This window comes from Meles meles, chromosome 2 (assembly GCF_922984935.1).
Source record: "Meles meles chromosome 2, mMelMel3.1 paternal haplotype, whole genome shotgun sequence".
Classification (NCBI taxonomy): Eukaryota; Metazoa; Chordata; class Mammalia; order Carnivora; family Mustelidae; genus Meles; species Meles meles.
In genome coordinates, this window is record NC_060067.1 from 101,987,299 (window position 1) to 102,002,773 (window position 15,475).

Sequence of the window (15,475 nt, forward strand, 5' to 3'; positions counted from 1 at the left end):
TCTACCTACGGAAGCTGGGAGTTTCCACACTTACCTTCCAGATTTTCCACATACAAGATATTTATTTGTTTGTTTGTTTTTAAGGGCAGAGAATTTTTTTTTAAGATTTTATTTATTTATTTGACAGAGATCACAAGTAGACGGAAGGGCAGGCAGAGAGAGAGGAGGAAGCAGGCTCCCTGTTGAGCAGAGAGCCTGATGCGGGGCTCGACCCCAGGACTCTGGGATCACGACGTGAGCTGAAGGCAGAAGCTTTAACCCATTGAGCCACCCAGGTGCCCCCATAGAAGATATTTATTAAAGCTTTCTTCATTCAGGGGCTGTGAGCATGACGACCTAACGGCTTCTATACCATCAAAGGAGGACTGCCAGAAAAGACCTAGCTGAAGACATTTTTCTAAGGACTCCCTTTTGTCTCTCATCTCTGCCAAGTGAGAATCACTTCCAGTAGGCACATTTTGACTGCAGGTGTTAAGGATTCAAGTATAAACAGTATTGCTTTTTAGCTAATGTGAGAATAGAAAGAAGGTTGTGGGTACCAGTGGATTGTTGAGTTTAAACTTTGAGACAAAGATGCTTTCAGTAGGTGAGGGAAGCACCTAAGTTTCTGGGGTCAGGATGAAAGCAATGGGAACTGGGGTGAGGAGAATCCCACAGGAAGAAAAGACGAGAATACCTCAATTAGGACTTTGGGTATTCTGATCATTAACTGGGTATTACTCTGGCATTGAAACCTGCCAGATCATTTATTCACTGGTTTCTTCGTTCATCCATCCATCCATTGATTCATTCGTTCAAATGGTGTTTATTATGGACCTGATATGTAGCTACTCATCATAGCAGCTACATAATAAATTCCTGAACAGGATTAGCAGGCTACTCCATGTAGCCACTCACTTTACCTCCATGCCTTAATTTCCTAATCGGAGAAAGAGCATAATGGTAGTACTTGCCTCATAGATATGTGGGAAGGATTGAATTAATACCTGTAAGGTGCTAAGAAGAGTACCTGGAAAGTGGTAAAGTCTCAATAAATATTAGCTGCTTCTAAGTATTAACAGAAGGTCATTTGGGTGTCAAATTAAGAATTGTTATTTTTAGTGGGGCACCTGAGTGGCTCAGTGGGTTAAAGCCTCTGCCTTCGGCTCAGGTCATGATCCCGGGGTCCTGGGATCGAGCCCCACATCCGGCTCTCTGCTCCGCGGGGAGCCTGCTTCCTCCTCTCTCTCTGCCTGTCTCTCTGCCTAGTTGTGATTTCTCTCTGTCAAATAAATAAAAAAAAAAAAAAGAATTGTTATTTTTAGGAGATTATCATTTTTTTCCATCAGCCCACTACCTCCCCTGGAGCCCGCTGCACCCGCCCCTGTGCGCACCTGTCCTCGCGTACACAAACACACACACACACACACACACACACACACACACACACACACACACGCCAGTCAGTTTAAGATTGTAGGATTTATAGTCCCGCTCAGCTTTCCCAGACCTCAACATTTGAGAGCATTTTCCCCTTCCTTCCCTTACACATCTCACATAAGATTCTTCTGTTTCACCTCGTTCGCTTTCCTTTCTCTCTTTTTGGCAACTCTAGAATTCCTGTTTTTGTTCAGTCTTCATTTTATTCTCATACTTGTTGCAGTCATTAATGAGCACTCGCTTCTCGAACACGTATGGCTGGAGACAGTTGAAAAGATCCAAACAGAGAGTACTGGATAAAATTCTCTTTCTTCTACCTTCGCTCCCCACCATGTTTTCTAACGAGACTTTCTGTTCTTGAGATGTGTGGTATAAGTTCAACATGACTGGCTCATCTTACGGTGATTAATAGACTTTAATTCATTCTTATGCCCCTAAACTGATGACTCTCACAGGACTCAACACAAGATTTACTTATATTTGAGCTGTGTCTACAATTTTCTTCAAATCTCCCTGTCTCCGTTTGCCCACTCTAGAGAATGGAAATCTCATCAAATTCCTGCCGACCCCACAAGGGTATTATAAAGGTTAATGAGGCAATTTCCCAGCAGTGCTTTGAGTGCTGAGAGTGTATGACCGTTATTATTGCAAGATTACTGAGGACTTCCAGTGTTATAAAAGAGCACACATTCCCCTTAGACTATTAGATAAGAATTCTTAATCTTAATTTTTCAAATTTTAGTAAATTCAAGGTTTTTTCATCTTTCGAGTTTTGCTAGGCATTTCATTGATATTTTGGTGAGATTAATTTCTGGAAGTCTTATATGTATTTATACATACACATAAATACTCATATTTCTATACCACATCAGTGATTTTATATGTCATATTAAAAAAATCCTTCCAGACATAAGTTTCTGAAAGAGTTAAGTATTAAAGACTCAAAAAGGGAGCATTTAACCCTTACTACATCCTCAGTATGACTCTTGAATTCCCTCCACGTCGTCACTGACACATGTTCTATCTCTGCTTAAATCTCTCCATTGACAATTTGTTGGGTTTTATAAACTTCCTTACATATAGAGCATTCCCCCTTTTGCCAAGGAAGGGCTGTTTCCTGTTGTACTTTCTCCCCTGAGAACTCCAACTCTTCTGCCTTTCTCATCCAGAGGACAGCTGGCGTCCCACTTTGCCAGCGCCCTCGAAAGAGAATGTGCACACTCCCTCCTGGTGAGGCCTTGTGCCTTCTCTCCGACTTCGGTGGGGGGATAAACTGTCCGCGCTCCTAGCTAAGCCCATCCCCTCTCTCACCTCCTTTAGCACATTGTGCCACCGTTCTCCTCCCCTCCTCACCCACTTTTCTCTACCGAATTATTCCCATCAGCAGGCAAGTAGATTGCTAACTTGCCCAACTCAGCAGGACCTTTTAAACCCCACTTGACCATTCAGCTAATACTCATGTTTCCCCATCCGTTTTTGGCAAAAGTCCTCGCAAGTGGTAGGTGTACTGGTCCAATCTCTCTTCTCCTGTTCCATTACAAACATCCCGCCATGTCTCTGAAACTGCTCTTCTCAGTGTCACCAGCGGCGTCCACACTCCACACCGTTAAGCACTCTGGTCATCTCTCAGCACTCACCGTACTTCACCCAGCAGGGGCCTCTGACCCAGGGGCTCCCTCTTTGAAATACTTTCTGCACTTGCCTTGCAGGATGCCTGGTATTCCTCTCCCTTTTCTGCCTGCTCATTCTCAGTCTCCCTGTTGGTTCTGCCTTTGACATACATGGCTTCCAGCCCCCACTGGCTGCCCTTCATATAACCACCATCACTTCTCACCTGCATTATTGCAACTTGCCTCCTAAGTGATCTCCCGGCAGTGGCTCTTGCAAGATGGTCTCGTCACAGCAGCCAAATTCCTCCTGTTCAAGTAGGTCAAGGTGAATCATTCCTCGGCTCAAAACACTCCAACGGCCTCCTATCCCATTCAAAGTAAAGGCAAAGTCCTTGCTATGTCCTACCAGGTCCAATGAGATATGATCCTATGTTATTTTTCTAAAAGCCCCTCTCCCACTACTTTCCCCCCAAGTTCACTCAACTCAGGCCATGGGGGCTTCTTACCCAGCCCCTGAACTCACGAGGTACACGGTGACCCAAGAGCTCCCATATTGCCTCAGGGCTCCCTCACTTTCTTCATTTCACTTCAAGAGTTAACTTCTCAGGAAGGCCTTCCTTGGCCATCTTGTCAAACATTGCAAGGACCCTCCCTTCCAACTCATAGCCCCCTTTTCCATCTTTCTTCTACTTTAGCATTTCTCCCATCCACCCCTATCATACACATTTGTTTATCCTGTTTTCCACACGAGCATGTAAGCTCCACATGGATTGGGATGTCTTTGTTTTGTTTACTGTTTTGTCCCGTGCCTACAGCAATGTCTAGGAAATAATAAGCCTTCAATATAAATATTTGCTGAATAAGCTATGTGTGAAACAAATTGATAAGTCAGTTCATTATAATTGGTATATTGTGAGGAAAATAAAAACCAACTATTGGCATGCAAGAACCTCTTTGCTGTGGATTAGGCCATCTATGTGCCCCTGTGATCCTGGCGTTGGTGATGACCCTTACCTCAACTCCACGGCAGGAGGGGCAGGTGACAGGCTTCTGCCAGAAGCTGACTTTGGGCTCAGAGAGGACTGGCTTTTCGCCAGAAGTGGTTTGACAAGCTCATGGTTGTTAATTCATCAGCTGAAGCAAATAGGAATTTGTCCTTTTTCAATATGCTGTGAGGTTCTCAGGCCTCAATCTTCCTGGCTTTGGCCTCTCAACTTTGTTCCCGAATGCAAGTGGTGCAGATTCTATTCCGACTTAATTAAACTCAGGGAACTGACTGTATTACGATTTTCTGCACCTATAGTCTGTCTCTCAGTGTCAGCCTGAGCATAAACATTCAAGTAAGACATCATTCATCATTCGACGAACATCTAGACACTTTCAAGTTTCCAAGGACAGTATAATGGATGCAAAAATAAATAAGGCCTGGTCTTTGCCTTTGAGGAGATCAAAGTCTAAAGGAGGAAGGAGAATTTTAGACTAATTCAACACAATGTAATAAGACCGGTAATGGATGAGGGATAATGGGAACATAGAGCAAGGACGTCTGCGGGGACAATGGGACTTTGAAGGATGAGAAGGTGTTTGCTGAAAAGGGAACACGCATTATATTAGAATAACTACAAGAGTTTTTCCCCACCCCCACAACTATCTCTGTTTCTCCCACTGGGACACAAAACAGGTCACCTTCCTCTTGTCTTGTACAACAATACTCCAGTTAAAAATGACTTGATTTCGGGTGCCTGGGTGGCTCAGTCAGTTACACGTCTGCCTTTGGCTCAGATCATGATCCCAAGGTCCTGGGATCGAGCTGTGTGTCACCCCACATCGGGCTCCCTGCTCAGAGGGAAACCTGCTTCTGCCTCTCCCACTTCCCCTGCTTGTGTTCCCTGTCTCACTGTCTCTCTCTCTCTCTCTGTCAAATAAATAAATAAATAAAACCTTTTAAAAAATGACTTGATTTATTACAAAATTTCATCTGTTTCAATTTGATGTCATTCGATTTACCTCTGGGAATCTGCTGTGACGATCATCAGGCTGAGTCAAATGTCATTGGATAAATCCCAGGTTCTTATTCGGCAGGCTTTCCACTCTGGGCTCACAGATTATTTGAGCTATGACTTTAGAGACTAGCTCTGCCCAAGCTTGATCCTCTCTACTGCAGGGGAAGCAAAGCCCTGAGAGGGTGCCTGCTTGCCCCAAGTGCATCACCCTTTCTCTCAACGGGGACCTAATCTGAGCACATTTCTCAGATGCAAATGAGTGAGACTAAACTGACAAAATGTAGTAAGTGCTACAGCGGGTGGAGAGGAACACAGAGCTCCATCTGCGGTACAGACATTTGCGTAAAGAAGTAAACAAGAAACAGAATCAGATCCTGAACTCCAGCAATTTCTAAACTGGTTGACTCAATCACATTAAAAGTTTCCTAATCCTTTGAGGCCAAATAAGGACACGTTCCTGGGGAACATTCCCTCATGGTTCAGAGCAGAGGCTCCGGAGGCACGCAGTGGGTACCCCCATGAGGATCTGTGCAAACTACCCAAGCCATTTGACCTGTCTGACCCTCAGTTTCCTCATCTACAAAATGGACGTAATCAGTTTACCTCATCCTCTGTGTGGATGCAGAGTTCATACACTGAGAGTCCTTGGAACGACGCCTGGAGCCCAGCACGCTCTCTGTGAATACTCGTTATTTTTCATACCCATCCTTCCTTGAACAACAAAACTTTCGACAGTCAAAGAAAATCCCTTCCAGGACAAGAATTAGGCAGTTAAAGTGTTAACAGTCCTAGAGAATCTAGGACTGGTCAATCAGAACTTTGCTCTCCCTTGTTTAGACCCTGTTTGTTCAGAAACACTGATTAAAGGGCTCAGGGCAAGAGATCCAAGATGAATTTGAATGACAAGGAAAACAGCAAATCTTGAAAGGGGCAATTTCCTTGTCAAGGCTTTACTTTAGTAACCACCAGTGACATTTGGGGAGTTGGAGGGAGAAGGGGAGAGAGAGAAAGCAGATCTGCATGTACTGGACTGAGACACCCTGAGGCTCAGGTTGGTTTCCAGCCTTTTCAGGCACATCTGTCAGCTCTTCTCAAAGTGCTGACCAGGCGTGGGGCAGGGCCAGGGGACACCCAGTCACGTGGCCCAGACAGCTGACCAGCTTGTTGTGAAGTCCTGCCCAGATTACTGAGCCTCTGGTTCCCTCAAGGAAGTCACCTTTACAGGAAGGGGGATCGTGACTTTTCATGAGGAGACACATGGCCAAGCTTAGTAAGCGGAAGAACTAGGAGTAACTTTGTCCTGACCTACCTTCGAGAGTTTAATTAAATATTTGACAAATCTTCTGTTTGATTGTTGACACGGTTTTAAGTGGTCTTGCCCGCTTCGGTGCAGCTCCTGTCTTGAGAAATCTCTCACTTAGACATGTTGAAGTACAGTAGGGTATAACGACCCCGCCCTCAGTGAATGTGGCTGTTTATAAAATAGCAATCACTGATATTGGAAAATTGTTAAGAGAGCTTTGAGAGAAACGAAGAGAAAGCAAAGTTTCAGAAACGTTTGGATTTTTTTTTAAGATTTTATTTATTCTTTTGAATGACAAGTAGGCAGAGAGGTGGGGGGGGGGGAAGCAGGCTCCCTGCTGAGCAGAAAGCCTGATGCGGAGCTCCATCCCAGGTCCCTGGGATCATGACCTGAGCTAAAGGCAGAGGCTTAACCCACTGAGCCACCCAGGCACCCCTGGATTCTTTTTTTAAAGATTTTATTTATTCATTTGAGAGAGGGAGTGAATGAGAGAGAGCACAACTGAAGTGGGGGGAAGGAGCAGAGGGAGAGGGAGGAGCGGGCTTCCTTTTGAGCAGGGAGCCCAATCCGGATAGGACCCTGGGACCATGACCTGAACTGAGGGCAGAGGCTTCACCAAGGCAACCAGGCGCCCAGTATTTGGATTTTTACACTTCCTGTTTTGAAACATCATTTAGTTGATACCTTTAAAAAAATGATGATGTTAGTATTTGTATCAATGTATAGCTAAAAGATATTCAGTGTTGAAAATGTATATATAGGGGCGCCTGGGTGGCTCAGTGGGTTAAAGCCTCTGCCTTTGGCTCAGGTCATGATCCCAGAGTCCTGGGATCGAGCCCCACATCGGGCTCTCTGCTCATCAGGGAGCCTGCTTCCTCCTCTCTCTCTCTCTCTGCCTGCCTCTCCCCCTGCTTGAGATCTCTGTCTATCAAATAAATAAATAGATTAAAAAAAATGTGTATATAAATTGAAAATGTTCTTGAACTCTCTTTGGCTTCTGTATACCACTTATGATCACAGCAGCCTTAAGAAGATGCCGTTTCCAGCTCCTGAGACCCTAAGAGGCATCTGACATGTCAGATCCGTCACAACGGAGTCATGGACTCCCAGAGTCACTTAACTAACTGGGCCTCAAGTCAGGCACTGAAGCATTACGAGAGGTCTCACTAGTTTTCCACAGGCAGCTTTTTTCTTGGTTAAATAGTGTGTGTGTTTTTAAACCTTCATCATATGTAAAAAACAATACTTTGAGATAGGCCTGCTAGAGGTAGAACATATAGTATAAATTGGAGGCAGCCTCAGGATTGGGCTTCAGCCTAGAGGGGGCCACCTACAGTAGACACACAATAAATGTATCTTCTATTCAATTATCAAGAGCTCCCTCTGCTGGTCAGATGGAATTCCTTTGTAGCCCCGAAGACACTACTGAGAAAAGTGTGTTGGAAAATTAGAAAAGACGAAGAGAGTATCCATGGTGAAAGAGGCTTTATAGGTCTTTTGATCCAAACCCTTTACAAACGAAGATGCTTATTATACTCCTGGTATATTCATAACTAGAAGAAATGAAGAAAGTAAAATAACTTGTTCAAATTATGGTTGACATATGGGTAGTCTAAAACACACTGACTATGAGAGAGAGTAAGTATGGGATTCAATAAGGTGAAAGTAATCCACATGGTGGATGCTTTTTGGTTTTGGACTGCTCCCTGTTCTTCTCAGAGAAAAAGGTAAAGGAGGACTTTGGACTTGGAGTTAAACTAATGTTTGAATTGAGTTTCCAGCTCTACTATCTGTTTCTTGGTGGAGATATTTAGCTCTCTGGCTTCATATCCTTCATCCTTAAATCCTGAGTCATAATACTCCACTAGGCGGAGGAGAGACCAACTGTCTAAAGCAGATCAGTGGGTACATAGCAGGAGCCCCAAAATTGTAGGAGAAGGAAGGATGGCTGCAGGTTTTGCTTATATCAACACTGTAGAGTAAGGAGAGTTTCCTACATGCCCAACAGCTTTGTACCTTGAAAATGTGTAATACAGGGGCGCTTGGGTGGCTCAGTCATTAAGTGTCTGCCTTTGGCTCAGGTCATGGTCCCAGGGTCCTGGGATCAAGCCCCACTTGGGGCTCCCTGCTAGGCAGGAAGCCTACTTCTCCCTCTCCCACCCCCCTCCCCTGCTTGTGGTCCTGCTCTCACTGTCTCTCTCTCGCTCTCTCCGTGTCAAATAAATAAATAAAATATTTTTTAAAAAAGAAAATGTATAATACAACTAAGAGTTGTGAAGGAGTACTAGAAACTACACTTTAACCATCAGTTTAACACAAAATCTTTTAAAGAGGTTAAATGAGGAACGTTTCTTGGATAAACTGTTTTTAAAACACAAACTTTTGGAGCACCTGAGTAGTTCATCTGGTTAAGCATCTGACTCTTGATATCAGCTCAGGTCATGATTTCAGGGTTGTGGGTTGTGGGATGGAGCCCTGTGTCGGGCTCTATGCTGGGCATGGAGCCTCCTTGGAATTCTCCCTTTCCCTCTCTCTCTCCCCTTCCCCTCCCTCTCTCACCCCTTCTCTAAAAAATAAATATATAAAAACACAAGCTTTTATTTGCTACCTGGAAAGTCTTTTCTGGGCTCGCTATTACTCTAACTCAAAAAGACAACAACTCCTTCTCTGGTTTCTCTCTCTCTTCTCACATGTCATTATATTACAGCTTGAAGAACCCAACTGACACTTGGCACTTTCTGCCTGGAAATCTCTCCGTGGGATTCCTGAGTGCCTTAGGTGCCTGTTCTATTTTCCACATTAGTAAACTTTATGTAGCACGTGTCACTTTTCTTCAGCCACCGAGGTCCCCTTCCTCACTGTCTTCAACCCCCACTGGCACTTCCCTGAGGACCTGTCAACTGTGATTGATGGTATTCTCGGGGAAACCTTCCTAGCTTGCTTTCTCCAACTCCTCAGGACTCTATCAGTTTCCACCCGTCAATCAATCCCATAGCCAAGGCCACGTTTCCATCCCAGTTATCTACTGCTGCATAAAAAACCACCCTAAGAGACGCCTGGGTGGCTCAGTTGGTTAAGCCACTGCCTTTGGCTCAGGTCATGATCCTGGGGTCCTGGGATCGGGTCCCGCATCGGGCTCCTTGCTCGGCAGGGAACCTGCTTCCTCCTCTCTGCCTGCCTCTCTGCCTGCTTGTGTGTACTCTCTCTCTCTGACAAATAAATAAAATCTTTAAAAAAAAAAAAGCCACACTAAAACTCATGCCTAAAAGCAAGAGTTTATTAACATGTCCCAAGGTTTTCTAGGCCAACTGGGCTCAGTGGGCAGTTCTTCCTGGCTGTGTCCCTCACAGGTGCCCTGCCAGATGGCAGCATGGCCACCAGAGCTCACTCATAGGACTAGCAGTTGGTGGTGGCCACCAGCTTGGAGCTCAGTTGGTGTCAAGACAGAGCAGCCCCACGTGGTTTTACTGAGGGCTTGGGCTTCTCATGATCTTGCAGCTGGGTTCCAAGAGGGCATACCCCAAGAGTGAGCATGCTAAGAGGGGGGGAACAGAAGCTGCCAAGCCAATTGTAAAACATATCTGGCACCGGCATGGTCACTTCTGGCATGTTCTTTTGGCCAAAGCCAACATGGGGTCTGGGGTTGGCACGGGGTCATAGGGCCAGCAAATTTGCAAGCGCTGGAGACATCATCTCTACCATTTCATGGGGAGTGGCAAGGTTACTCTGCACAAAACAAGTGAGACCAGAGTATTGTCACAGCTATCATTGGAAACTACAGTCTGCTATTTAAGGATTAAAAAAAAAAAAAAATTCTATCAACTCAAGAAAGGTAAGAGAGGAGGACAAAGGAGCATTGAAAAAAATGAGACAAATAGGACAAGAGAAGAGATACAGTAAAGTCTAAATAGATAATCATCACCATTCCTGAAAATAATAAAGTCGCTCATTAAAAGAAAAAGGTTGTCAGAGTAAAACATAAATACATGAGGTTTCATGATACACACAGGAGACACACCTAAAACATATGTAAGAACAGAGAGTATAAAGAGTGAAAGAAAATATAAATAAATATATTTATATATAAATATATAATATATAAATATATATTGTAATATATATTTATATACAAAATATAAATATCTATATAAATATAAGTATATATAAATAAAGAGTGAACTAAAATGATTTAAAAATATATATGGCAAATTCTAACCTGCAGAGAGTTAGCTACTCAACTCTCTATAGCTATAGACTATACAGATTTTGAGACCAAAAAAAAAATCACTATCAAACACAAAAAGAGTCACTGCATAATGATGAAAACTTTAATTCACCAGAAAGATCTGACAATCAAATTTCATAAAACTGAAAATATTTTTTAAATTAACAACATAGTGAAAATTATCTATGTGGTAAGCAGTAACCCAATAGCAAGCAAAACTGTATGCTTTATTACTTAATAGTTATACAAATGTGGTATTTTTTAAAAGGCAAAGAAGTGATAAGCACCAAATTCATAGCAATGGATACCTCTAGAGGGAAGGCACGAGATTGGATAAGATAGAATACAAAGACAAACTCCGTGGTATTGGAAATATTTTCATGCTTGTGCTAGGTTATGGGTTCTTAGGACTTTGTTCATTTTATTACGCTTCTCAATTTACATGTCTGTTTCATATATTCCTTTGAATATATTACATATTATATAATAAAAGGTTAACATGAAAAATTACATGAATCAAGCTTTATATCAAACCACAACCTCATCAAATTAATGATCTGAGTGTTTTTTCCATGGTACTAGTCCTTTGTGAATAAGTTTTTCCTGTTCTATTTTCCAACCTGAAAGTTTTCTTAAATTGCTTCTTACTCTGTCTACAGATGATGTACTTCAGGTTTTTGAGCTTCCTGAAATAACAGACGACAGCATGTGTGTGTCTGTGTGTGTGTATCAGAGGGGGTAGAAGAGAGGCAAGAGTCCATTCTTTTGGCAAGAGTATCTAGAGGTAAGCAGTGTACAGTAGGTAAGGGAATGGATTTGAGAGGCAGGTAAACTTGGGTTTGAATCTTGGATTAAATATTCCTTAGTGTGTGATCTTGGTCAAGTTGCTTATGACTCTGAGATTTGATTCCCGTATCTATAAAATGAGAATAATGCCCACCTCACAGTGTGTGGTGCAGGTAAGAGAAAACTATATAAAGTGCCTGATATAGAATGTATATGCTTTGATTTTTAGTTTTTATTCTAATTTTAATGAGATTCTCAACTGGTCTATGACCCAAAAGATTGAGCAGCACTCTTAGAAGCAATAATTTCCTGGGCGCCTGGGTGGCTCAGTTGGTTAAGCCACCGCCTTCGGTTCAGGTCATGATCCTGGAGTGCCAGGATCAAGTCCTGCATTGGGCTCCCAGCTCCATGGGGAGTCTGCTTCTCCCTCTGACCTTCTCCCTTCTCATGCTCTTTCACTCTCTCTCTCAAATAAATAAATAAATAAAATCTTAAAAAAAAAAGAAGCAATAATTTCCCTTAATTCTGTGTATTTAGTGCTCACTTATCCACAATAAATGACCAAAATGCCCACAAGCTATTATTTGTTCACTGTAACAAACAAGCACAATGTTAGATTCCGGGGATAAGTAAAGAGCTCGCTCTCAAAAGAAAACCAGGGAGCGCCTGGTGGCTCAGTGGTTTAAGCCTCTGCCTTCGGCTCAGGTCATGGTCCCGGGGTCCTAGGATCGAGTCCCGCATCGGGCTCTCTGCTCAGCGGGGGCCTGCTTCCTCCTCTCTCTGCCTGCTTGTGATCTCGCTCTGTCAAATAAATAAATGAAAAAAAAAACAAAAAAACCAGGATGCTAAAAAAAAAAAAATCCTTTAATTTAAATATAATGTTCATAAGGTACACAGATCCTAGGCGTACAGCTCAATTCATTTTCTCAAAGTGTACATTTCTTACCACGTGGGGCCCAGATCGGGAAACAACATTAGCAGCAACCCAGGCAGTGACCCCCATCCCCTCCGGTCACCACCCCACTTCTCAAGGCAAACCACCATCCTGACCTCCACCATCGGGGCAGACACCGACTTTGAAAACGATACATTAGATTATAGGATGAAACGTATATGATGTCCTAGCAGAAAGTATGCGAGATTTAGAGCGAGGCACGCTTAAGTTCCAGCCCAGCTGATCCCGTGCAATGGAGACGCACTCTTTATGAGACTGAACTGCGGTAAGGACTGGAAATACTGTGGCTCAAATACCCAGCACGGTACCAGCCCTTGCTGACTCAGCCTATTTCTTCTCATGACACTAAGAGACTCAGAAGACAGTTGGGGGTCCTCCTTCCCACTCAAATGTGATAACAGACGCGAGGGTACCATTTACGTATTATCCAAATATAAAGTGTTATGTGAAAAGATACAGTTCGGCGTGAGCTCTCCGGGCTTAAAACTGTCAGCTAATTTCCCGTCATCTCCGTTAAAACAGTACAACAGTCCAGGGGACTCTGAGTTCCAGCTGTTCCAACCTCTGAAATGGGTCAGACCTTGAGTGCTCCGTGTTTAGGCTGGCGTCCACACCCTGCTGCCAAGAGAACAACCGTTTTTCTGAGGTGGAGCGATTGCCAACATAAGCACTGAATGGCGTGTGTGACGGTGCATCCTCGTCAGGCTGCGTCTGAAGAAGCGGACTTTAGGAAGAGGCGACACTCTCTGCTAACCAAAGGCAGCTCCTTGGCCTTCAGAAGATGGCGGCGTCACGCTGCTTGCCCGCGCGCAACTGTTTCCGCCCCGCGACGGATGTGACGTAAGTGGTAAGAAGGCTTTTTTAAGTGGACATAAAAAGCAGACATTCCATGGTTGAGTTAGATGGAGCACACATGCCTGTGTGTGCACGTGTCCACCACTCCCATCCCTGGGAAGGAGAATGTACAATCATGCGTTAAACAAAACCTCCGGGTGTGAAGGGAAAATGATCAAAGGTAAGGACAGACCTAACATTTCCAGAGCTCCTGAGAGGTTCCAGACGCTGTGTGTTATCTCATTTAATTCTCAGAACATTCCTATGAGGTGAGTATTGCTATCCTTATTTTATTTTTTTTTAAAGATTTATTTATTTGACAGAGAGAAATCACAAGAGAGGCAGGCAGAGAGAGAGGGAGGGAAGCAGGCTCTCCGCTGAGCAGAGAGCCCTATGTGGGACTCGATCCCAGGACCCCGAGATCATGACCTGAGCTGAAGGCAGCGGCTTAACCCACTGAGCCACCCAGGCGCCCCTATCCTTATTTTATTAAGAAGAAGATGAGGCTCGGAGAATGTAGGTAACTTGGCCAGGGTGACACAGCTAGTAACTGGCAGAGCTGAAATATGAATCCAACTCTGACTCGATCCCCCAGCTGAGCTTCCGAGAACTCATGGTATCATCCATCAAGGTCCATAGTAACCACTGTGGAAACCCTGATAATTAATACAGCTTATGAGATGTAGCCACCAAAATGGCTATGCCCATCTAAGAACCCCCAAAGCAGTACATAATCTTTCAGGGAACATATTTTTGAAGGAATATGAACAACCTAGAGTGTGGTGAGAGGAGTGACCCTAAAGGAACCAGACCGCACATTTCCAAACCTGGAAAGCTAGTAACGGTCGGCCTGAAAAAAAGAATGCTTCTAAGAGTTTCAACATTTGAACTGTTGGCTGTCATTACAGTACAGTTACATATGCCTAGATGCAGACATAAGCAGTGGACCTGAAACCAGTGAACTAAAGCAAACCAGAAGATAGCTTTCTAAAAGACAAAGAGATCTGAGGGTGGCTCTTTCAGTTAAGAGTCCGACTCTTGATTCAGCTCAGGTCATTACCTCAGGGCTGGGGAGTGAGTCCCATCCCAGGCACATGTGCTGGACATGGAGCCTGCTTAAGAGTCTCTCTCTCCCTCTGCCCCTCACCACCACCTCTTCTTTCTCTCCCCCACCCTTCAAGTTAAAAAAAAAAGAGAGAGAGAGAGATCTGAAAATGGAATGGCCTGCCTTGAGAGGTAAAATGATTTCCATCACTGGCAGGTTCAACAGAAGCTAGAGGACATCTCATCATGGACTTGAATTAGGACTTGAATTCTCACATAATTTATAACAAATAATGTGAACTAAACTCTATTAACTTAATAACAACTGGACTTTGGATAATCTTGCAAAGAGGCAGCTAGTCAACTGGGAGCAGCAGGCCTGGGGCAGGAAGGGCTCGTCAAAGATGAGGGGAAAAGTTGGATTTCCATCGAAAGAGGCACCCTTAAAAAAACCCACTGAATCAAGTAAATGTCCTCTGGAGTGGCTGAAGCTGTCAAATGTAATGATCGAGGTAGGCTGACAGACGTGATTCCCACCACTCTGAACTAGAGGAATAGAAGTGACCAGTTTTATATAGAGAAAAGCCTGGAGAAGGTAGATCATAGAATATGTCAGAAATCAACCCAAGTCCTTATAGTAGTAGATCCTCAATTCTGGCACACCTAATGCCCAGCAGCATCCCTGTCTTGAGTATCATGATACTTTAGTATCCCGATCAATTACTCTTTGTTCCAGCCAGCCTGGTTTTCTCTCACTTGCTGTTAAGAGTCTTAGTACATAGTAGAATACTGTACATTAAGCAAAACAAGGAAAAACAAAGAAGTTTTGGGAAAAATGTATTTGCATTTGAAACTTTTAGGCCCAATGTTCCAACAACAAATTAAGCCTTTCCTCAACCCAGATCTGGGTTTAGGTGTTCTTTCCATGTGTTCCTATCAGCAGAGAATTGGACAATTTGTACACACTCACTAGATTATAATTTCCACATTAGCAAGGGCTTGTATTTTTTATGTAACCCCTCATTTTTTATATAATCTCACATTGATCTAACCTAGCATCTGGCATTAATTCTTTTATAAACAAATGTAGACTTATTACTGTGTTCAAACACTGACCTTCTATACCAGAAAATAGCAGCTCATAATGGAAACAAGTGGTCTCTATGTGGAGGCAAGCAGTGTTGCTAATGAATCTCAATTTACTTACTAGCAAAATGGGAAAAAAACCTTTATTCCAACTTTATACTTCAGATATGTACCATTTACTAAGAATCTAAGTCCCCTCACACTTCCCAA

At 43.5% G+C, this 15,475-nt stretch overlaps 1 long non-coding RNA gene across 1 annotated transcript; it reads right to left on the reverse strand.

The window, feature by feature from the left end:
• Positions 1-1,651: 1,651 nt before the first annotated feature.
• On the reverse strand, positions 1,652-5,247 carry LOC123936994. The gene is made up of 3 exons (XR_006817394.1): positions 5,037-5,247; positions 3,254-3,336; positions 1,652-1,677 (listed from the first exon to the last, which is right to left on the reverse strand). It is a non-coding gene; the product is annotated as an uncharacterized LOC123936994 (long non-coding RNA).
• Positions 5,248-15,475: the final 10,228 nt, after the last annotated feature.